The sequence below is a fragment of the Protopterus annectens genome, chromosome 4.part0 (assembly GCF_019279795.1).
Source record: "Protopterus annectens isolate FY-2018-M chromosome 4.part0, PAN1.0, whole genome shotgun sequence".
Taxonomy (NCBI): Eukaryota; Metazoa; Chordata; order Ceratodontiformes; family Protopteridae; genus Protopterus; species Protopterus annectens.
The window spans coordinates 1,945,884,422-1,945,910,048 of record NC_056733.1 but is presented as its reverse complement, the minus strand read 5'-3'; positions in this window follow the sequence as shown (position 1 = coordinate 1,945,910,048).

Sequence of the window (25,627 nt, the reverse complement as noted above, 5' to 3'; positions counted from 1 at the left end):
CTTGCACCTACATTGACAGCATGATACAGGTATTCAATGGAGTTAGTGGAGTCTGTCCATACAGGGCATGTGTATAAGGCATGGTATTCTCTTTGTGGGTTACATTTGCAGACTCTACAGTTGCTGCATGCGTCCAGTGGGGAACACAGCAAATGGACCACTGTAAGCATTTATTTGCCTACTGCAGGGATGGAAAAGGGTGCCATATCCTTTCACTTGCTGGATAACACACAGTCAGAAGATGTAACACATCACAGTACTTTCTGATGTCAGTACCGCTGTTGTGGTCTACAGGCATGTAGTCCACTGCAGTCACACTGTGGTTACTATCTGTGAGGCAATATGCAGGGAACTACCAATATAGTGGTTGTTGCCTATGGATTTGCGTATGAGACATGGGTGGAAACTGTTCTCTGAGTAATACAAGGGTTGCCTATATTATTCACCAATCCATAATATCACATGTAGGGCTATGGATTGTCTATACCAGCCTCTCCGGTGTTTGACATATGTTGTACGTGTAAGGTGAAGATTGTGATATATACTAGGTCCTCAGTTTAATAATTTAGCAAAACCTGCACCGCAATGATCACAGCATCCTGCACACAAGGTACTTATGACAGACACACACTTGCCAGTACCAAGATTCAAACCCCTACCTAGCTATGTATTGCTATGACAGTGTACCGCATTTATCGCATGTGCCATAGAGCTTATAGGATGGATGTTGTCACAAGATACTTCTAAGGTGAGGAATATCACCAGCCCTTGTAAATACTGGAATTGGGTGATGTAGTGGGTGTGAGATCCCACAAATAATTTTACCCTAAACACACATTTACATTTGCCAGTGGAAAGGTTCAAACCACTATCTAACAATCTTTATGGACCATTATGCTACGCATTTATCACATGCACCACTGACCTAACATGGTTCAGGGTTGGCAACAGGTACTTCTAAGGTGGATGATATCTGCAGGACTGCTAAATCCAGGTTCTGGGATGTATACTGGGTGTAAATGGGGCCAAAATCTTTGAGGTACACATATACATATGCACCCACACAAACACTTGCCACAGATGAGATTCAAACCCATACCTGTGTAGCTACTACTACTACATTGTTCCACATTCATGGCACATGCCATGGAGCTTATAGAGCTGACCTTTATCCAAATGGGTATTTCAAGATGACTGACAGCAGGTTGCTAAAATAGGGCAATGGGAGGTGTAGTGACTGTGAATGGCCTCAAAATCATTAATCTCTACACACGCACATACACACACACACACACACACACACACACACACACACACGCACACAGAGTTTCACAGTTGCTATGTCTGGGATTAGAACACCTACCTATCTAGTATGTTACATTATAACATTACACAGTTATCACACATGCCACAGAGCTTATAGGGCTAGCCTTTGTCCAAAGGGGTATTTCAAGGTGACTAACATCAGTTGGCATGCTAAAGTAGGGCAATGGGAGGTGTAGTGACTGTGAATGGCCTCAAAATAATTAATCTCTACACACACACACACACACACACACACACACACACACACACACACACACACACACACAGTTTTACAGTTGCAATGTCTGAGATTACATCTCCTACCTAACTAGCATGTTATACTATAGTATTACACAGCTATCACACATGCCACAGAGATCATGGGACAACAAAATGGCCGGAGGGTTATTTCAAGGTGACTGACATCAGCATGAGTGCTAACATGGTCTATGAGAACTGCAGTGTATGTGAATGGGTCATAAACCATTCCTCTGGAAACACACACACATGACACTCAGTCACACACAGCTTTACATTTGACAGGACTGGGCATACAAATGCTAGATGAATACTGATTTGTACTATCATGTTACACAGTTATCACAAGCACCACAGACATGATAGGGCTGAGGGCTACCAAAAGCAAATGTCTACAGTGACTGACATTGGCACATCATGTGATATTGGCCAATTGGATGTGTGGTGGCTGGGACAGGCCTCATGATGGCAATCTCTTCATCACTGTCTACTTCTCTCTTTCCCACATCTCTGTGTGTGTATGTTTGACCTATTATAGAGTGTTGGCCTTGGATACATGTGAGTATTCCTATCCAATGTGTGTGCAAAGCATGAATGGTGTGGAATGTGGTGTGTGTGCACTGACAGATATGTAAAGCCCACTGTTGTTGTCAGACATGGGCTTCATTTTTCTAAGTGTAGGAGCATGCCCAGTATGGCCTTTTTTGACTGTATTGAGTGTGTGAATCCATTCCAGGTAGATTGTACTCCAGTGTAGGATTTTGTGTTCTACACATACAGCTAGCAACCTGTTTCTGCAGGATATCTGTAGATAGGTTGACAATATGCAGTCACAATGGACGAAAAATAGTGGGATACTGTAACTTTTGTGTCTATGCTGCTTGTGTTACATGGCTGGTGTTAGCAGAGATATTCAGACATATGTACTGTTTTACACTGTGATGATTTATGTCATCAACTATTGACAGATATAATTATTTGCTGGGAAATACAAGATGAATGAAACTGTGTCCAGTATTGTGATCTGCAGCCTACATATTCTTGCACACTCATGCCATTCTGGAGAGGTAGCTACAGACACTTGCTGATGGGTCTGTGTAAATGGTCCAGCACCTGGGTAATGTGGTGGCTGAGGATCCCCTGCTTGTACATCTAGCGACATAACAGAATGGCCATATTCTGCTGTGGCCATACCTCTCAGCTGTACAGATTCCCCCAGGTTACCCAGAGGCAGTCATATATCTGGTCAGTTCCCCTTCACATTTTGGTTTATGAGTGGGTTTGTAGCCACCCATTACTGGGTTTGCAGGTGGGGTAGTATGGGCACACATCAGAGTTTCAGACTTTACACACTCCATGGCGTCCATGCTTCTACACCCACCACTCTGTTATTCTATCCTCTTCCTAACATTATGCGAGTGATATCTGAGAAGTATCCCTATAGTTGTCCCTTCATCCCAGTGGTATTTAGGGGTTGGTTCACAGTTTGTGCATTAGGACATGGTGGGCATGCTACTGGGATTTGTCGACATGGCCTTGCATTTGTGTTCTGTGGATTGTGTTATGTTGTTAGTTGGGACCTCATGAGATAACATACATTGGCAGTACGGTGAGGCACAGGCCTTTGACAGAGGACATTAAGACATTTGTTAGTGATACAGGCCATCTGTAGCAGGCCAGTGCATTCTGTCACTCCTACAGTCCCAGGCTGCGAGCCACTGGACTCCCCTGGGGTGACAGGGTAAGTATGCGAGGTGTTAATGGCAATAGTTCCTGTCATATTAATCCATTGTTCTGCATGCCTGCAGGATGCTGCTTACAGCTAGGGACACACCTGCATGGGGCACCTCTTCAGCATGCTGCATTCTGTGCGTATTCCCATACAGAAGTGGGAGTCATACTGTACTCATTCCAAACAGTAGGGATATGACCTGTGATAAACCTGTCGCTAATGGTGGGGTGAGCTGAGTGCATGTGTGATATGCAAGCTTCTTGCAGCTGACTCACAGATATACCTGGAACATTCCCATTATGCTGACTTTTGCGGGGACATAAGGCAGTCTCTCATTACTTCATTACTGTGCCTTTTGTGGTTTGCCAGTGATTGGCCAGACTACGTCAGTATTCCATACTACACAGGCAACTAATGTGCTGTTAACCTGTATGTACAATTCCAAAGGTGTGTGCAGTTGACAGTTACATTTTATGTACTCTGTCTGGGGTACTTCCATCTGCATGCTGTGTGTATGTCTGGGCCCACATTCATGGCATGTCCATCTTTCAGATGGTGACAGATTTTGACATCTGAACAATGAGTATGGATGGCTGCTGAATTGGGTCTTGCTGGGATGCATTGTGGTTGGCACTGCAGTTGTCAGAACATGGCTCTGCCATCGACAGTACTGGCCATAGGCCACCGGGACACAACCCTCTATGCCTACATGCTGACCACTTCCACACGATATACAACACACAACAACCTAACACACAGAGCCCTGCATATTGTACACATGCAATAATCTATCCTGTAAATTAGGCCAGCTCAGGTAATCTGTGCTCCACTGTTATTAAACCCACACGTACATGTTACTGCATTTCTACATAGGATTGTGGGGGGGGGGCACACCTGAAGACTGTAAACATTTGATATGACTGTACTGGTATTTCAGGTACTCTGTTGGCTTCTGTTTCATTCTGTAATCTGACCTATCATGCAGACTAGTGGCATATCAGTAGAGTACAGATCTTAGGTTTTATTGAACTACATTTCAGTTTCATACTTCTTACCCTGCAGAACTAATATACAACTGCCTGACCTGTTGTAGTCTGTCTGTGTAGGTCTGGAGGGGGGCTGTTCTCCATTGCTATTAATTGGAGGCCTTAGCACAGCCTTTCTTTATGGTCATCTACACCTGTCCTACTGGCTGAGGCTGTTGTTGGGTATGTGAGCCTCACTGACATGCATGTGTGTGTCCCATGGACACACATTTGGCCCACCACATGTCCTGCAGTGGGATTTGTCACCTTGTCTAGTACTGCCTACTTTGTTGACACCAGTATTTGTTATGGATTTCATGCTGCCCATATATGTGTCCACTTTCTGCTGCCATCCCATTCAGCCACCCGATTCCCTTGCATGTTCACATCCATACCATAGCTACAACTAGCAGAACATACTACTCCATTCAGCAATTGATAGTGACTTACCTTGTGGCTGTGCCAGTATTGAGGATGGTGCTGGAGTGCTGACTATGTCGGATGCACATAGTACACTCCCTATACATGGTAAAGCACAGGTATTGTCATGTTTGGCATACCTTTTACTGTATGAGCGAGTCAGAGAGAGGTGCCATTCCTGGGTTCCTACCATGTCAGTGTATGTGCTATGCATTGCCTCTTTGCCAAAGACTGGGCATACTGAGTGTGCCTCCTTCTACCTATATGGGCAGGCTCAGGTTGTTCCTCCTCCGAGTCACTCTGTGCCTGTGCTGGCCTTGAGAATGGTAGGGGGCTGTGTGGTCCTGCCCCATGCTGTTCCTGCTGCAGCTGTTTCTGGAGTATCATATTGTGTAACATGGCACATAGAATGAAAATTTGTGTACATGTAGCTGGAGAGTAGTGCAAGGCTCCAGCAGATATATCCAGGCACCGGAAATGTGACTTGAGCATCCCAAACACACACTCTATTAAGATTCTGGTTTGTGCATGTGCCTCATTATGGAGTACTTGTTCGAGTGTGTGTGTATTTCTGATGGGTGTCATCAGCCATGGCTCCAGTGCGTAACCTGCTTCCCCCACTAGGTGGCCATATGTAATGTCCCCACTGGCAAATCTCTGGTACAGCTGTGTGATATGCCAGATGTGGGAGTTGTGATATCTTCCAAGGCTGCCAGCACACACATTCATTATAATGCCCTGGGCATCACACATGACCTGGAAGTTGATAGAGAGGAAGCCCTTGCAGTTTATGTAGACCTTACCCCACTCAACCAGTGGTGGTTTGATTTGTATATGCATGCAGCCTATAGCACCCACTACCTCAGGGTATTCTGCTATTTGGTGGAAGAGACGCATATTGCTGGTCAACGCCTCACAGGTGTTGAGGAAATATATGTGCTCACCGGCATGTGCTGACATGGCATCCAAGAACTGGTGGAGTACCCTGGATGCTGATGCCTGTGAGATCCCCATGATATCCCCAGTTGGCCTTTGGAAGGTACCTGTGGCTAGTATTCTTAAGTCTACACATACCTTGGTATCCACTGGAATGGGTTCCCCTCTGTTGGTTCTGTGTGTGAGGCGTGGCCGGCACAGCTCAACAATTTGCTGTAGGATGTCCCTGTCCACCCTATAATGCTCCACTATCTTCAGCTCATGTAGCCCCTGGTAGGTTACCCTGGATCTGTACAATCTTCTCTTTTTCCTCAATGTGGGTTGGTCGTCAGCATTCTCATCCTCACCACCCTCAGCCTCTTCCACATATTGATGTATGAGAGCGACAGCAGCCCATATAATTTTGCTAGTTATGTCAGGTACAATTTCCCCGTCTGTGTACACCGGTGATGTAGAGTTTGTGGGGAAAAACCAGAGTGAAAGGTGTTTGCATAGTTTATAGTAGTGTGCTAGGCTGGACTGGGCTGCTGCCTGTGTAACTGGCTATTTCTGATACATTTCACCTGCCAGCTATGTTAGTTCTCCTTGATTACCTTCCTACTGCTGTTTTCCCATCCCATTGCCTTCCCATTAAAGCCCTGAGGCATGCCGTGCATACCCAGTGCTCAGATGTAAACAGAGCTGCTATTTCCTGTTTTTTTTTTTTTTTTTTTTTTTTTTTTATTTAAAACCCGGTGTGCGGCATGCACACCCGTTTAGGCAATGTAAACACTGCTAGGCAGCCTCATACACCCCCCCCTTCCTTAGCTGTGCTTAGCTAAGGGCAAACACAGGACACAGAGCTCCAATAAGATTACAGCATGCATGACACTCCCCCTTATGAGGTCATCTACCTCTTATGCTTATACCATGGTGTTGTTGCACCTATATGATTGGGTGCAAGCTAACAGTGAGGGGAAATCTGTGATTCAGTATCAATCCCCTCATTTGCATACAACTGACTGCTAATGCATGGTTACAAAACTGACAGCCTTCCCCCTTAGCAACCACTATTCCATGGTACTGTCATCTTATGCATGTCATTGACTATTATGGCAGAATGCTGATTTTGGTTTAAAAGATTATTTCCAACTTTTTTTCTTATTTTCTGGCTGATCCCGTTTGCACACTGATGCCCTATGCTTAAATGTCCGAAATCGGCCCCAAAAAAATAAAAGTTATTTTTATAATTTTGCAGCTATTTACCATGCAAATGGCCATATATTTGGCCATTGGCATGCCTACTACATTGAATACATGCTTTCTTTGGAGCTGTCATGCCTCCGTTTTGTAATTTGCAGAAATGTATTCAGTTAGTAGCCGAATACATTTCTGCAGGTTACACTATTCCTGCACAGACGCCCGTCTGCTTCCTGGATCACTAATTCATCTCATTTGCATGTTTTTCATCTTCAAATGTCATAATTAGCATACAGGAGCTGTGTCCGTGTAGGAATAGTGTAGGAATGCTCGTGCACATCCCGGGAGCTCATTCCTGGATCACTCGTCGGCCATTTAACGTGCAGCAGCTCTTGCACTATTCCTGCACACTGTGCATGCTTGCTGAATCCTGGGGACTATTAATTTAGTTATGTACTTTGCCACTTAAAAGTATTCCCCCATTACTATATAAATGTTAATAATCCTTTTTCTATAAATCACAAATATTAAAAAATCTAACAAATAGTGTAATATAAAGCTGTTTATATAATAGTAGTATAAATTATCCATTAAATATTCCTAAATTATTCAATCATTCTGCATTATTATAACTAAATCACTTAATAAATTAGTATGATAGAGTGGGACCTGAAGATATAAACATATTTGTAAATTCACAGGTGACAGGTAATCTTTATAATACAAAACTATTATACAAAGGGAAATCAATGCACATATATATTTATCATGCTTAGAGATACACAGATATTCTGTAGATCTAACAAAAGCTCTGAATTCATTTTTAAAGTACACATCTCTGTATCTCAAAATTGTGTACCACTCATAACATGAAACAAAATATTTAAAAATCCTTTAGCTTATTAAACTAATTCATAAAAATATGTACATTACTAAGGTCAAACAGATTCTCTTGCTACTTCTATGGAGTAAAAAAATATTTGCAGTCTATATTGTATTCAAAAGTGGCAATGTGCTTAATTCAAATCCCATTATCTTTTCCTGGGATCAAACATTTTGAAAATAATTACTTTTCTTTCTATCAAAATGGATGCACTTATTCGGCAATACAACACTCAAATTTCAGCTCTGACTTATGGAATGAGTTATTTCAGATAGTCTATACTCTGATATCACACCCTGATATGGAAGGCAGTCTCTAGCCTAAAGTCCAAATATCTTCTTGGTCAGTTCATATTCTATTATCTTTCTCTGTCTAGTTATTTGCTTCTGAAACCATGGTCCCTCTGCCAATATTTTTCTAGTAAATTCCAGCTACTTTCTTATCTATTCTCTGTAACCTTAATTGCACTCATTCCTATCAGCAAAATCTCCTTTCTCCTTTCTGCTACTTTTATTAATATAATATTTTATATAGCTGTTATTATTCTCCTTAACTATCTACATCCACAATCCCATTCTATGCTTAATATTTGAATTTCTCTCCTGCTTCATCATCATCCCTTTCTTCTTAGAATTATATCTTTCTGATAGTGTTATGCATACTAACCTCAGTAGTGTAACTATAAAATATCTCATAAAATCAGGTAATCCTAAACTACATTGTTGTACTGGAAAATCAGCTTATCCCACTTTACCCTTATTCTCTTCACCTACCTGATAAACTCCTTGAACTTCTTATTAATTTCTGTCCACAGTTTCTCCTCTGGTTCATAAAAACATGCCTGACCTATATATATATAAAACTAGAGGGACTAAAAATATTTTCACTGTCTAGGTCTTGCTATCCATGTCTATAAACAAGATCTTCCAGTTTCTCAGTTTTTGTATTATCGTTTTAGTCTCTTCACACATATCCTTAGCTACTATAACAGAATCCTTTTTCATCCATACTTCTAAATTATTTATTTTATTGTTTCACCATGAATATGGGCATTGCTAAGCCATACATAGCTTACAGCTGTAGCCTTTTTATCATAAATAATTTTATATCCTGAAAAGAAATTAAACTGGCACAAAACATTCAATAATGCTGAGATATCCTTTTCTACTTTTATCAGGTACAAAATAATATCATCTGCAGATAAGGCCAACTCTTCTTGATCATTATACCAATTATATCCTTGAATTTTTGAGTCACTTATTTTATTGGGCAATAGCTATAAATAAAATGCAAACAACAAAACGGAAAGAGGCTGACCCTGGCTGATTCCTTTGTTTAGACAAAACTTATCAGAGAAGAACCCTCTCACTTTAATTTTTGCTTCCAATTCCTTATATAGCTTCCTAATTAACTTTATTATTGCATCAGGGAATACAAATGCTTCCATTGTCCTATTCATAAAATCCCAGCTTACTCTTTCAAATGCTTTCTCTGCATCAAGACCCATCGACAACAGCAGTCTTTTCTTATAGTCTGCTTTCATATGGATCATCATTCTTCTATTAATGTTGTCAAATGTTTGTCTACACTCCACAAAACTACACCAATCCATACTTATCTATTTTGGCAACACCTTTGCCATTCTTTTAACTATTTATACACATACCCAGAGCTGTTAGATTTGATACACCTAAAGAAATCCCAATCCCTCCATGCCACATGCTCCAGGGACCTAAACCTCATTACCACAATAAACAGAACATGCTGGAGGGACAGGTTCCTAACCCAGAGACTTCTCATACTCTGGAACAAACTTCCCATTCATGTCAAGCAGAGCACTTCACTGGCCCTCTTTAAGAGAAATCTTGACGAGTGGATGGGCAAAAGGAAGTTCACCCCAGGGATCACTTCAGTGGCCTTGCTTGACCCAGGCACTGGGAATTAACTTTTGGCAGCATGATGCCAGGGAATCTTCTTGGGCTAGGCTTATATAGGCTTCAGGGCCATTAGCCTAGTACACACCTATGAACCTATGAACCTATAAACACCTTATAATCATTGTTTAAAATTGAAATGGGCCTATATGAAGATAGGTCTGATGTGTCTTTAAGTATTAAAGCTACCAAAACTTTCTTCCCTTTTTAAAGTACTGTCAAGCAAAATCTTTCATATCATTATAACTTGTTTCCCTCCTGGCTTCCAGACATCCACAGGAATGTCATCTATTCTTGGAGACTTTCCAGAAGATTGATTATACATCACCATTTTTATCTCAATTCATTTTATCTTAATTGTCAATTGTTGATCCTCATCTATCTGTAACTTGGCATACTTAAGTCTTCCATAAGTATTTCAATTTGTGCTCTTTCTTGATTTCTACATTTCTCTTCTTTATGCAATTTTTCATAAAATGTCCAAAATATTTCTAATACCTCTATAGGATTTCTGGTTATTTTTCTTGTTATAGGCTCCTTAAGTTTGTCATCAATTCTTTCTACTTTCTGTCGCCTAAGTTGTTGTGCTATTTGTGCTCTGAAATTATTATCAAGTAAGAGTTAACAGCAATATTTCTAAGCTCAAACCTATTATCCATATACTCTGTTATTTTCTCTTTAGCATTCTGCAGTTGTGCCTCTTCTTGTCCTATGAGATTCCCATTATTCTGCAATACTTTAATGTTTGTCAGTCCCACTAAATACTTCTTTTTATTTCTTAACCATATTTTTTTCTTTTATTTCTGACATACTTTTAAACTCTAATTTCATTTTATCCCACTTACTAGCTATAACGTCTGATGAAATTTCTGTCTTCCCCATTAACTCATCAATAATTTCCATTACTCAGTCTTTAAATTCCTCTCTTTTTATCAGGTAGGTGGATAAATGCCATTGTCTCATTTTTAGTTCATTACCCTGTATTTTTACCTTAGCAGATTTAACACAGTTATTGGATGTGTGTCAAAGCTTTCAATTAAATGCACATTTCCATGAGACATTTAATTTATGTCTAATTATCATCCCTTTGGGAATGACATGTAAAGTCTCACTAAGTTCCTGCTACTGAATCACATCTTCCATATTAAATATTTTCATAAATGTGTTTAGAAATCTCTTTTTTGTTACAGTATATGTTCCCTTGTTAGTCTCCCAGATACATCCTCATTGTCAGAAAAAAGTTCCATTCCCAACCTATAAATAATGTTCCCTGTTGAAAGCTGATTATTTTTCCCAAAAATATTCATGAACTCCATAATAGCAGTTTTATGAAAATATAAATTCATGCCAGTGTAATCCTCTTCCCTTGCCAGTAGCCCCTTACTACCAATAAGCTGCCATTATTATCTTCTTTACCCTCTTCTATTACTTTAGGAGTTACACTGGCAATTGGTATAACTACTCCTCTTTTCATTTGTCCCTGATATTCTGCCGAATTTCCATCTTGAAATCCTTTCTTTATCAAATGTTCATGCTCACTTCTTACCAAATGTGTCTCCTGGAACACTGTTATTCACATTCTACAATTCTTATTCTAATTCAATACTTTTATCTTTTGTACCTATATCTATGAAGCCATTCACATTCCAAAATAAAATGGATAGTCTAACTATTATGATAAGAAGTTGTAATTCCCACCAATTATATATATATACATATATATATATATATATATATATATATATATATATATATATATATATATATATATATATATATATAAAAACAGCTTTTTAAAATGTATGTTTCCAGCTTTTGAGTTATATGTACCCACTAATATTTAGCAGGCTGATCCCTTATATGGCTGTTTCTTGTCATCTTCATGTGAGCCTATGTCACATTTTTGCAAGACATTTGTTTTAATAAAAACCCTGAAATAACCCTACATCCATAATCTGTTAACTTAAAGCAAACACACAGAACTATGTACATCTTCAAATAATGAACTTTGCCCCTCCTGATATGAGAAATTATCTCAAACTGACAGCTGCAAACGCAGGCATTACCTTTCCTAAAATTCAGGTTATCCATGCAGAAGCACATGTAACAGCATGTATCCGACATACACTAGTTACTGCCTATTTGTGCCTAATCTTTATACCCTTCCCAGATGTGAAAAAAGCTTGCATGCTTTCATAAAAAATTAACTTTTAGTCTTAAGAAAAAATGCAATGACCATCTTTAATTAAAACAAAATTATACACCGTTCTAGTAAATTTATTGAAGTATTTAGGTACCCAAAATGTTGCTATCTCTTATTCACTTCCAATAATTTCAAATTTTACTTTTTATTAAGCTGCTTGCCCATGTACCATTTAATTTTATGTTTTACTTACAGTTACTTTATGTTTTTTCCTTTCAGTGCCCTTCCAAACATTAATGACATGAAGTGGGATTTATCTCTCTCAGTCCCCCCCAACAAGTTTAATAAAGTCAACAAAAGTCCAGTCTTTCTCAGACACTTTTTCTTATAAAACTATATTTCACAAATGTGATTTATGCTTTATAATCCCACATTTATTCACTAATTGCAATGTAGCTATGTTTCTTCCTGTTCAAAACCAGACCCCAGTTCAAGTACAAGGTACTTCCAATTCTTCCAACTTCTGTGTTTTTTTCTGTCTCTCAATCATTTTACATTGGAACATTGGAAAAGGCTTTACTGACAAAGTTACTTTATGAGCTTTATTACCAGAAAAATGACAAGCAGAGCCCATTCTGCTTGATGTCTCTCTTTTTGTTGGACAAAATGTAATTTTTATCCTTTTTGTATTTAAAAAATGTCTTTGATCCCTAGGAAAATATTTATTCTGAAGCCAGCTGCATAAAGCAGCTTGAATCTTATACCTGCCTCACCACATTCCAGGATTGCTGGAATAAATATTCTCTTCTTCTGCCTGATGCACAATGAAAAATCATTTTCAACAAACACTCCACTATCTCTGATTTTTAATACTTTGCCTTTTGCTGCAGTTTCATCAGAAACAACTATTTCTGCTGGTATGAATGCATCTTTACTAATACAATTCTTGCCTGCTTTTTCATGGCCAGGTTTGGAAAAACACACAATTTGCCTCTTAATAAATCCTTCTGTGGAATATCAGTTTAGTTGATCATTATAGCAATAACCCACGCCTGGGTGTGGGTAATGCGGGATTTACCCACGGTTGTCTTTGTTTGGTCCCAAGGGCTACGCCAACCGTGGGTAAATCCCGCATTACCCACACCCAGAAGTGGGTTATTGCTATTATACTATGACATTATTTAAGAAAAGAAATAATTACTTTTCTTAAATAATGGCATTGTATAATGCCTCTTTGCTGCCCTTCCGCAGCTGTCTGGTATCTGCGGCAGTTCCGATGTACTGCGCATGCCTACGCAGTACGTCAGAGCTGTGGCCAACAGCAACGGAGAAAGCAAGATCTCCGTTGCTTTTTACTGTTTCGCTATGTTAAATGGGTTTAACATAGCGAGACAGCTTTAAAATAAGCAACGGAGATGTCGGTTGCTTATTTTAAAGCTATCTCGCTATGTTAAACCCATTTAACATAGCGAAACAGTAAAAAGCAATGGAGATCTTGCTTTCTCCGTTGCTTTTTTAAACTTGTCTCGCTATGTTATATGGTTTTTACATGGCTAGACAGGTTTAAAATAACCACCGGATATCTCCGTTGCTTATTTTAAAGCTGTCTCGCATGTTAAACCCATTTAACATAGCAGACAGGTTTAAAAAGCAACGGAGAAAGCAAGATCTCCGTTGCTTTTTACACACTGTGTTGCTATGTTAAAGGAGTTTACCATAGCGAGACAGCTTTAAAAAAAGCAACGGAGATCTCTGTTGCTTTTTTTAAACCTGTGTCGCTATGTTAAACTCTTTTAACATAGCGAGACAGTGTTTTAAAAGAGACTTATACTAATGGAAAAAGTCCGGGTGACCGGACCTTTTTCCATTAGTATAAGTCGATTTACAACGTGCACGCTGGCCAATCAGCGTGCACATTTTTGAATATTAATGGGGGGGGGTCATGGTATAATTGTGTTTTTATAATAGACAGTCTGTTCCTTCCAATTTCTCTGGCACAGCAGAAAATTTCAGGTTTTCTCCCTGTGCCCTGTCCTCTAACTCCACCATTTTTTAAATAACTCTTCTTGAGCAGTCTCAAACTTAGTCAGCATTTTCTTCATTTCAATCAGTGATTTTGCAGTTTTATCAGTTCATCTGAATAGCTGTTCAAAGTTTCTTACATTTTTCTAGCCTTTTGTTATTTGAGTTGATAAATTCCTTAAATTTGATTTATTTTTCCTTTCAATTACAGGAAGCTGTCTCTTGCACCAAAGCTGGAACTTGAACTGCTTTTTGCTGAACAGTTGCAGGATTCTTCCTAGTCAGTGTTTCCCCTTCATCTTTTCTAGTTGACTTTCTATCAAGCTGTCTAAGTTTCTTCTTTGCAGGCATCCAAGCTGTTCACTTACTAGCCAGTGACAAACCACTTACTAGCCAGTGACTGAATTTTACTAAAAGCGGCAGAATTACTAGCCCTTACAGCTTAGTTTATTTTTCACTCTAGCAGATCTGAAATTAAACTATTGATCAGTATGCAACTATCATGGAAGTCCCTATCTGCACCTGATTTGACTTTTTATTCTGTATCGTGAGAGATAGGCAGCACTGGGATAGACAAGACCCTACAGCTCATTCACTCCTGCCCAGGGAGCATATCAGAGGCATCGTGTTTCAAAGATGTGGGACAGGTCATAGAGACTAGGCCAGCTTGCTGTTCTTGCAGCTTTCTACTATTTTCTTTTGGAGTACTCGCTTCGTCGAGGCAACTTTAGGAGCTTTGCCACTGCTGCCTGTTGCAGGGAGTGTGCTACCATTTGCTTCCTAGTGCCCATCTATGTGCACACCTACTGCAGCAGGGTGTGCTGATAGGTTTGAGCAGTATATGTGCATCACACAGTTCTAGTGACAAGCCAGATTCAACTCTTTCCCCAAAGGAGAGGGGCTACAGTGGCATTTTTTTTTCTTGACTTATAATTATTTTGACAGTTAAAACATTTTTATGACATAATATTTGAGATGTAATTCATTAGATTTTTTTTTCTTTAACTACTAAGCCAGTTATGTTTCAGAACTCATCATGATTTAAATATAATCTGGTGATACATATCTGCAGCTATTGATCTGCCTTTCAAATTCCCTTGCGATGCAGAATAGTTCATTAAACAATGATTTAGATTTGTATATTTTTGCAGAGACACTTTCTGCATTATACTTTATAAACATTTGAAAATATATTTAAGGCATATTATTTAAAACTAACAATGACTTTTACTCATTGCTCTTAGCTAGCCCTAATTATTTCATTTTAAGCAATTGTTTAGGAAGCAACCTTACTGTGTGTTTACTGTAGCTGAACAGTGTTCTTTGTGACTAGCTTGTCTGCTTCTCAAAATATTTGTGAATTCCAAGATCTACTGTTGTGTATTCTTACACTAACCCTATGTATTGCATTAAGGCAAATTAAGTGATAATTGTATGCTGCTCTTAATTGTCACTAATTGTCACTTGCCTGTCACTTGGTTAATAGGTCAGAAATGACAACTGAGGACCAACAGACTAACCAGCTGCTAAGGCAGTTATATATGTGTACATAAAAATAATAATATAAACTGAGAGAGCAAGAAATGATACAGTGTGAAAGACAGAATGCATCATAGATAATAAAAAAAACAAATATTAACAGAGTGCTCTGGACTGGGGTAGCTGTTTGTCTACAGGAGATTTAGGAAGATAGATGAGCAGGGGTCTGGAGGAAAATTTGTGAGTTAGCAGTGGCAGTAGGTGGGCTAGTCAGGCAAGAAAAAGAAGAACGGTACTAGAGAGGAAGGAAAAGGAACCATTAGGCAGGAAACTATGTGAAAAGATAAGAGGGGGAGATGAAAGAAAGATAATGACAGGCAGAAGTTTTCAATTATGTAGAGAAAAGTAGGGATAAGCTCAGAGTAGTGCAAGAGAGAAAGAAAATGTGAGATACAGATAGGAAGAAAAGAATACTGAAAAAATCAGCCGGCACAGAGTGCAGTTACAGGCACTAGTGACAAGTGATGAAAAAGAGAAAGATCTGGGAATGTCTGCTCAGAAGTCAGCATCACAAGGAATGTCGGAGAGAAGTAGGCAGGAAATGGCACTTATGCATACAAGAAGTACAGAGGGTGGCAAGAACTGGGATACCATTTAGGATGAATAGGAGGAATGAGAAAGGATCAGATGTTTCACTTGGAAAGAGGCAACCAGCAGAGATATGGAGGAGGATTAGAGTGGTGGAAATGGAGGGTGAAGCTTACGGCTAAAAAGTATAGTAGGGCAAGGCAAGAAAGGAATGAGACGACATTTGTGTGACAAAAAAGAGAGTTTTGGTAATTCAAGTTTAAATTACAAAGGGGGTTAATAGGCTGGGTATGGGGGACTAATAAAGCAAGTTAAAGCAGAAATGGTCTTCGAATTTGGAGGTTATAGGAGGAGATGAACAATGCCCATTTTGCTTATAGAAAGTAAGGATGGAGAAAATGTGTAATGTTAAAATAACTTAAAGTGCAAGCTGGATAAGTTAATTTTGTTCTTGTGTTCTGACTAATGTAACTTAATGTTCACATAACACTATGTCAGAACAAATCATGAAGGCTAAAATGCTAATCTATTCTGCTCTCATTTTCTACCTCTTTCTTCAGATTCTTTCAGTAACTTGACTCTGAATACACGTTATTTGCTGCTAGTGCAAGCTAATGATTTTATTGATTGACACGGATTACCATAATCAAAAATGAGTAAAATCACTTAAGTACCTACAGTATGTCTTGGCAAAAGATAAGATAAAAGTGTTTTTCCATAGCGAAAAGACCCCTGCCCCTCCCCAATGCAGGAGGCTACAGCTCTGCATACAACTGCTATCTCTATATACTAACTGAATGGTGACTGTATCTCCGAGGAATCCTTGTAGCCATACACAAGTGATCACACATGCTTGTAAACAAGAGTGGCATCCCATTATTCAGGTACCTTAAAATTCTGTAACACTGAGGTGCTGTTTTAGTATTGCCTATTTTTTGCCCTCCCTCCCCGTTGTACATCTCTTGCAAATCATTTAATTGTTTACACAGCTCTGTGTAAGTTATAATTTCACAAGCATTCCTAATCGAGTATAAATTATTATGTAAAACCAACAGTTCTGGCAAATTTTATAAAGAGCGATCATCATACTCATGTACTGAGGGATTAGAACAGTTTAGAAATCATTCATAATTCTTACATCTCCCAAACACTTTGAGAAAGAGATTAACTTACATGCAGGAAAAAACCCTCCATCATGGCACCCTGTCTACAAAGACCATTCAATGTGGCACAGCAAAACTTTCTCCAGAAGATTTCCTTACAGAATTTAGCAATCCTCCATTAACTAACCCCACACTTCCCAGAGATTCTGCATTGGCAATCCTGCCACCATTCATCCCTGTCTTCCACTTCAAATGCATATGTCTGAAAGACGTCTCTATTCTACTTAAAAATATTTCCACTGACACATCTCCTGGATCTAATAACAAACCCCTGGTTCATATAGCACTGCTGGGAGCATCTGTGTCTTTCTGTCACCCACATATATAATCTATGTCTCACACAAAACATCATGACACAGTTTAGGAAAACTGCTCTAATTAAATCCCTCCCAAAGCAAAACAAATCCAAAAGTTACCTTTCATTTCCATCCAATATCCATCCTCCCAGATCTAGGCAAACTTCCTGAAACACCCAACTCTCCCTCTATATCCAGCAGTACCATCTGCCCTCCTCCAAACAACATGGAATCTGGCCAGGACAAAGTAAAGTATGACAGCACATTGGTCCCAAACTGATGTCATCCTACTGAATCTGATCATGGCCTCCTTGCAAGTACCATATTTTTAAGGGTCTATATCAGAATATTGACATTTCAAAATGTCGAAGTACCTTTAGTTGACATGAAAATGTTGAACGCTGAGATTATCGAACGGCCAAAACATCGATTTCTTTCGAAAGGAAAAAAATTGGTTGGCTGTTCTGTCTCACTTGCCCTTTCCCAGACTGTAGTGCAGTCTCAGAGTTAAAATATTTAGTTGGGGGGGGGGTGTGGGGGCAAAGTTCTTCACTTCAATACTTTAGTTTTTATGTCGTGTTGTCTGTTGGCATTCCAATTTCTTTCCCTTGGAAAGAAATCAGTGTTTCGGCCGTTTGACAAAGTCAGAGTTTAACATTTTCATGTCAAGTAAAGGTGCTTGAAAATTTTGACATGTCAATATTCTGATAGAGATCCTATTTTTAAGTCTGATAAAGGCATTCAACCTCATTGACCACTATCTTGTCTAAAACAAACTAATTCAAATTGGTTACTGTCCAGATATCACGCCCTGGTTTAAAAACGTCCTTGTTGACAGACACTTCAGAGTTAAAATAGGATTCTTCCATTCAGAATCCTGCACCTTTTACCAAAGGCATACATCAAGGATCCATTTTTGCCACCTTCTTCTTCTCCATATTCATTAACAAACTGCATTGTAACCTCCCCCATCACCAACTTGTCGTCTATGCTGATGACATGGTCATTTACCAACATTCAATGCCAACTTCAGTCAGACTTAGATGAGCTCCACCAATGGCTCATAAACCATAAACTACTTTGCAACCCCACCAAGACCAAAGCCATGCTTTTTATAACCACAGAGAATTCAATTCACTAGGCACATAACTCTTTAGCTGTCTTTGACCTACACAACTATTCTGCAGAGATAAATTCCACCATAAAATGCCTATGACTGTGGCTTAATCAGTCACTAAACTTCCATTTCTACATAGACAAAGCAAGAGCCAAAATAAACTCCCTCTTCTTCTGGGCCAAAAAGATCCCTGTTTTCTATCCCATCTAGACAGAGTACCCATTGTCAAAGGAGTTCTCCTTTCTCAACTTGAATATATGCTCCCAATTTTTTTCTTCTGCCTTCAAGAAAAAAATATTTAAACACTCCAGACTATCTGTAACAGCATCTGCCAACTGATTAAAAACTCACATCTCTTTACGCATCACTGCATCACTGTTGAAAAAGCTAGATGACTAACTATAAAAATCAGATCTAAATTAATTTTAAGATCCACACTCAACAAACCTCTCACTCCCCACATTTACTCTAGTTGCAGCTAGACTTCACAAAAAAAGCTCCTCATACAACCTGAGACGCTGCTCACAAGTCCCACCAACTCTCCATACCCCCAGAGCCAAACTCAGAGCACTGCACATGCTTTCCCCTCTAAGGCAGCGACTCTTTGGCAAGCTCTCCCCATCAACATCGAGGTAATCAACAGTTATTCCAAAATCAGAATGCGAAATAAAAGCACTTCATCCTAGCCAAATCTTCCTGCTTCAAAACAGGGCATGTCACCTGACACATCTCCTTTCCAAGTCTCTTCTCCTCACTAAAGATTCACTGAAGATTGGCCACTTTAGAAACTAATGTATACATTGTACATTACACACTGCTTGATTGAACATTGCACTGTGGCTGTTCTTTGGAATTTATATATACAGTTTCTTTTCTATGTAATTAGTCTAAGCTGTTCTATTTTTTATATTAATGTATTTTTTGTTTGTGAAATGTTTTCCACTTCACCACTACTGAGCCTGAAATTGGTCAGTACTGATCAGGGCACACTACCCTGGTAAACAAATATAAATAAATAAGCCAAGGGCCCTTGATGTTAGCCTTGACCTCAGTGAAGTAGATAACAAGCAGGATCTGTCCTGACACTGAACCCTGAGGCACCCCACTAGTAACTGGTCTTCTGTGGATGTAGACTCTCCTATTCTAACCCTATGGGTCTTGTCTGTAATCTATCTAGCTATCCAGCGGGTGTTGTAGGGGTTTATACTTAACTCAGTCAGCTTTTCTAAAATGCCCTAGAGATGTACTGTGTCAAATGACCTGGCCAGGTAAAGATAGGCACCATGCACCATTTAGTCCTCACCCATTGCTTTGGTGACCTTCTTGAAGAATTCCACCAGGTTTAGCAGGTAAGACCTGTCCTTGACAGACACAAACTGATTGTAGGTTATGTATGTCATCATTTTAGATACCCATGATTACTCTCTCCATAGTTTTGCATATCAGCCTGGTCAGGCTTATGGAACAATAATTCTCTGGGTCTATGGATGGCCCACCTTGTGCAGTTAGATATCTGTTGCAATCCTCCATTCATTTGGCACAAAGCCTGTCTGGAGGCTGTTGTTAAATAGTAATTCTAGTGAGCTTGATAATTAATATTTCATGCTATTAAGGAGGCATCCTGGGATACGATAAGGATCCATTGATGCAGTGCCCTTGGCCTTGGAAAGCACTTTGAGTACCACTTACTAGTGATGGTTGGGAGAATTGAGGATGTAGGTATTTCTTGAGGGTATTTGTTGGGGAGATGGGATACAATTGGAATTAAATGGGTTGGACAGGCATTTTGCTATATCTTCTGGTTCTGTATACATAGCACCATTTACAATTTATTTGGTACATTGCTTTTGAGGTTGCGGATATAGCTAAAGAAAATGTTGTTATTGTTCTTGGCCTGGGAGACTAACTTTTCCTCAAATTTTGCTTTGGTAGACTTGATTAGCCCCCTGAGTTGCTTGTTTTGGTTGATGAGGGATTTATTTGTTTACCTTGCTGGGCATTCCACCTCCGAAATTTAGCCATGAATTTCTTTCCTTCTTTCTTTTATTATACAACCTGCTGATGTTGGCATTCCACCAGGGAGGCTTGTTTATTGAGGTGATTGTGCACTTAATCAGAGTAAGAACAGTTGTCTCTATGCAGCTGTTAATATCATTATACAAGGTTTCTGTGACTGATTCCTCATAGGCAGAGGAGTTCTCAGTTTTTTTTTTTTTCGGGGGGGGGGGTGACATTTTTGCAGGGTCTGACTTAATAATAAGATGTTTGACCTAGTGTTCCAAGGTTAGCTGGTGTACCTGGTTTTATCTTTAATAATGACAAAGTACCCACTTCAGGGCATTTTATTCATAAATGCAATTCATACTGCTATCATTATAATCCAAAACTATTCATACTTCTCTACAAATGCTGTGCCAGCTTTCCTTAAATAATAAATGTTCTTTGTTGCTTTAAAAAACTGGTGTGCTGATGACATTACCATGACATTTCCTAAACTAGATCAGCTATGCAATAGGGAATTGCTGGTAAAAATAAACAAGTTCATAGTTGGCTATCAAATATACAATCCAAGAGACCATTAATGCCTAAATTCCCAAATACCCCATAACTTTGTCTGGTTAAGCCACTGCTCAAGGTCACACAGTGGGTAAATGAATGTGGAGGCCTTCAACACAATACCCCACTCAGGTATCATCGAAAAACTCATCAGCTTGAATGTAAACCCATACATCACAAGATGGGCTGCAAACTGGCTAAGTGACAGAACCCACAGGGTCAGAGTTGCTGGAGCCATGTCAGACTCAAAGCCTGTCACAAGTGGTGTCCCACAGGGCTCAGTCCTGGGTCCACTCTTGTTCGGCATCTACTTTTCTGAAGTACAAGCAAACACAGGAGGGTTATGGCTGACAAAGTTTGCAGATGACTGCAAACTGGGCGCCATAGTCGAAAACACATCTGACACAGATATCCTTCAGAAGGGCCTCACAGAAACGGATAACTGGTGCCAGAGCCATGGCCTAAAGTTAAATGCCAAGAAATGCATAGTCATACCCTTCGGGAAAAACAAGGTTACCCCTAGCTACCACATAGGTGGCAATCCACTGAGCACAGAAGAAGTCATCAGGGATCTGGGGACCCAGGTTGACAGTAGCCTTTCGTTTGGCACTCATGTTGCTAAAGTAGTTAGGAAAACCTTCTACATTGCCCACCTGATCATGAAGGGATTCACATCTAGATCAAGGGAGGTCATCGTCCCCCTGTACTCATCACTCATAAGACCTATGATTGAGTACAATGCCCCATTCGGAATGTATCTGACCCGACACCTGCAGCAGCTGGAAAGGCCCCAAAAGTTCCTCACCAAAAGGATAAAGGGTCTCAAAATATGTCTTATGCTGCCCGACTGAAAGAACTCCAGCTCTATTCAGTCTCATACCGCTTGCTCAGAGGTGACCTGTGCCTGACATATAAGGCCATGTCAAACCCTGATTTGATGAATATGCTTCACCTCAAAAAATCTAGATCCCTCAGAACCACAAGGGCGGGAGACTTAAACCTTGACACGGTTATTAATAGAACGTGCTGGAGGGACGGATTCATCACCCAGAGACTCCCTATGCTGTGGAACAAAATCCCGGTACATGTGAGGCAGAGCACCTCGCTGGCCTTGTTCAAGAGGAATCTTGACCAATGGATGGGGGATCGCAGATATACCCCAGGGATTACTTCAGTGTCACTGCTTGACAGAGGCACAGCAAAATAATGGGCATAGTTTTATTCAAACTAAAGGGGTGGCGAAAGCCAAATAACTATGGGCTAGGCTTATAAATGCCATTGGGCAGATAGCCTAGTATGAACCTATGAACCTATGAACCTATGAACCTATGGAAATGATTCAAACCCTGCTCCCTTGGCACAGGTTGCAGCTCATTAAGAAGTCAAAGTTTTAGTCCTGTACATTAACTCCTAGCCAGAGTGGAAGGTTTTAACTAATTGCAGAAATCCTTTTGAATTTGATTATGCAGAGCAGACTGTATCACTGTAATATGCACCGAGGACTGCATGATGGATGCTGAAGGTCAGATGGTTCTGATCATTACTTCAAATAATGCAAACTACAAGACCTGACATGTCTACCCCTTCACAGTTACTGGAGGCTGTAAAAAGATACAGCAAACATATATTACTAAAATGCAACACATTTAGACTGCATTACACAACTTAAGCATATTAATTATTTAATTCAACGTATAAAGCAAAACACTTAAAGACAAAATAAATGCTGTAGAACACCTAGAACTCATTTTGACCTCCCTGTGTCTTCCCTGTCATCCTGAATAGCCATCCCCTCTAACATCACTCAGTATAGGTCTGATCTGTCTAAATGGTTAAGTCCATTATGCTACAGTATATGCCTCCAAAGTCAAAAGAGCCAGACCATTTTCAAAATGGGCCCTATGCAAGGTAATGAAACATGTCCTCATCAGCCATACCAATATCCTAATACTTGACTGTCTCTCCCCAATTACCGTATAGCACTTCAAACTTGACAGTGTGCATACCATTTTCTTCTTTACTTTTACAGTTATTACAGAAATTTGGATTTCATTTAAAACTTTTATTTCAAAATTTACAGCAAAAAAACTTGGCAGACATTTTCTAAGCAATACAAACTACTCTCATTTTGAAAACAGGGTTAGCATGTGAAACAGTAAACTTCCCTTCCATTGTAACTCACATTGGGGCGAAAATCCATTAAGCAATCCATTAAATTACAAGACACTTGCTGGGTGTCATAATAAAACAACATAAGGTGAAGTACTAATTAGTGTCTATGTGACGGGTGTAGGAATTCAAAAGACAAATGTGCAACACATCTGCTAACACCATGCAACAGCCCAGTGGACAGAATTGCCCCTTTTCAAAAGCAGACTAGGATTACTGTCTGATTAAGTAAATTGGTCAGAGTCATACAAAACACAAACGAAGGATGAAGGAATAAAACTGAACTACAAGAAGTATCTCTTTAAAACCTCATAGCCTTAGTCATCTGCACTAAGTGCTTAACAAAGTGTTGTAGCTCAAACACAATGTGCTTCATACATGCAGGCCTGGAAAAGCAAACTAAATTAAAAATGTGTTCATAGTTAAACTATTAACTTTAAACTCAAACACTTCATGCTGTCCAATTTATTCATAGCTATAATAATCACACACTATCAACATTCAACAAAACAGACAAAGCAAGGATCACACTCAGAAGAACAAGGCTCATAAAGATGATGCTCCTGTTTACCACAATCAATTTCCTTAAAGAACATGGCTCATAAAGATGATGCTCTTGTTTACCACAATCAGTTGCCTTCCGTTACAACATAATTACTCTTGGTGATGGGTAGAACATGGCTCATAAAGATGATGCTCATGTTTACTACAATCAATTTCCTTCCTTTTACACCATAATTACTCTTGTGGATGGGTAGAACATGGCTCATAAAGGTGATGCTCCTGTTTTGTGTGATGAAAGGAGGTACTGCCAGCACAGCTAGGTGGAATTTTGTAAATAATTATGTCATTTGTGAATATCAAACTGCTTTATACAAGATACTTGTGTTACAAAGGAATTAGAACTGTATGTCATAGAAGAGGATGCTGGTGTTACAAATGTATTAGAACTGTATGTCATCTGTATATCAAACAGAGTTGTACAACCATTTGAGTTGAAAAGGTTTTTGTAATGTGCTTGTGTTTGAAATGTATCCCCAGTGTGCCCTACTGGAGAGAACAGAAATATGCATGCACTATTATAACTGTTTAAATGTATATGTTTTAACATGAGGAAATTGGAAATTGGAAATTGGAAATCAGGAGGTTAACCTCAGTCCAGCAAACTTTAAAATATACCTGAAATTAAATCACTTTATAGGCTAGGCCATAAGGATGCTTATCTCACACCTTTCAATGCAGCCAAAGATACAAAGTCTGTACTAGGAAGCTTTATGTATTGTCTTTGGGGTGAACTAATTACTACTGTGGAAGTGTGGACATATGCAATTGTTTTATGACTTCCAGTACCTGCCAGAGATCTGAGCAAAAGGCCCTGTGTGTGTATTTTTACAGGTAGGTGCTAAGTTCTGCCAGCTTCCAGCAATAGGAGTTTGCATTGGAAGTAGAAGTCAGATGACCAGAAGTGATGTTATTCTGCAAGCTATCTCAGAAGTAATATTTTAGATATTATTTTGAAAAAGTCTCTTAGTGAGACAGAGCATTCTGTATTCTGTCTTTGGCCTGACAACAAGAAGGACCATTCACCACATTATCTGCCTTGTTCTATTAAGTAAGTTTTTAGGGAATATTTTAATTCTCTTAGATTCAGTCAGGAATATAGTGATGCTTAATTTAGATATTGTTTTTCTTTATTTATCTGAGCCTATTCTTCAATGTTATTTTAAGTATTTCCTGTGATTTTTGAACTCTGATCTCATTGTGAATATATAATTTGTATTTTCCTATTCTTTATTATTTATTATTGCATATATTTAAACCTTTCATTGTAGCTGATCTTTGTAGAGATATTTAAATTTTGAGAATATTTGCATATTTATTTGGTGATACTGTGTGTATCACTCCTAATAGTCTTGCTCTTGATCAAACTACCATTTGAATTAATATTAATTTCACTCAGTATATTGGGTTCTCTTGTAAGGGCCTTAAGGTAGCCGGCGGGAGTGTCTGGTAGCAGTCATAACTACCTTATAGTCTTGGCAGAAGGGGGCATAGCTTTTAAAGCTGTGCCAGCCCTTCCCAGGTGTGTGTGTGTATCTGTGTGTGTGTGTGTGTGTGTGTGTGTGTGTGTGTGTGTGTGTGTGTGTGTGTGTGTGTGTGTGCGTGTGTGTGTGTGTGTGTGTGTGTGTGTGTCTATGTGCAAATCAAATCTCAATAAGATTGTGTGTCAGCTACTTGGACAGGGACATGAAGCATTGGTTGGACAGAGAGGGTGCTGGAGGTCTTGCCATGGACATTCAGCTGAGATATTAACTCTATAGTTGTGCCAGTGGGGAATCCTATTGGGGATATGGAGAAAGAGAGAGAAACCAGCCCTGGACTGACTGTGTTCCCTGTGTGTGTTCTTAAGGGAAATTGTGCT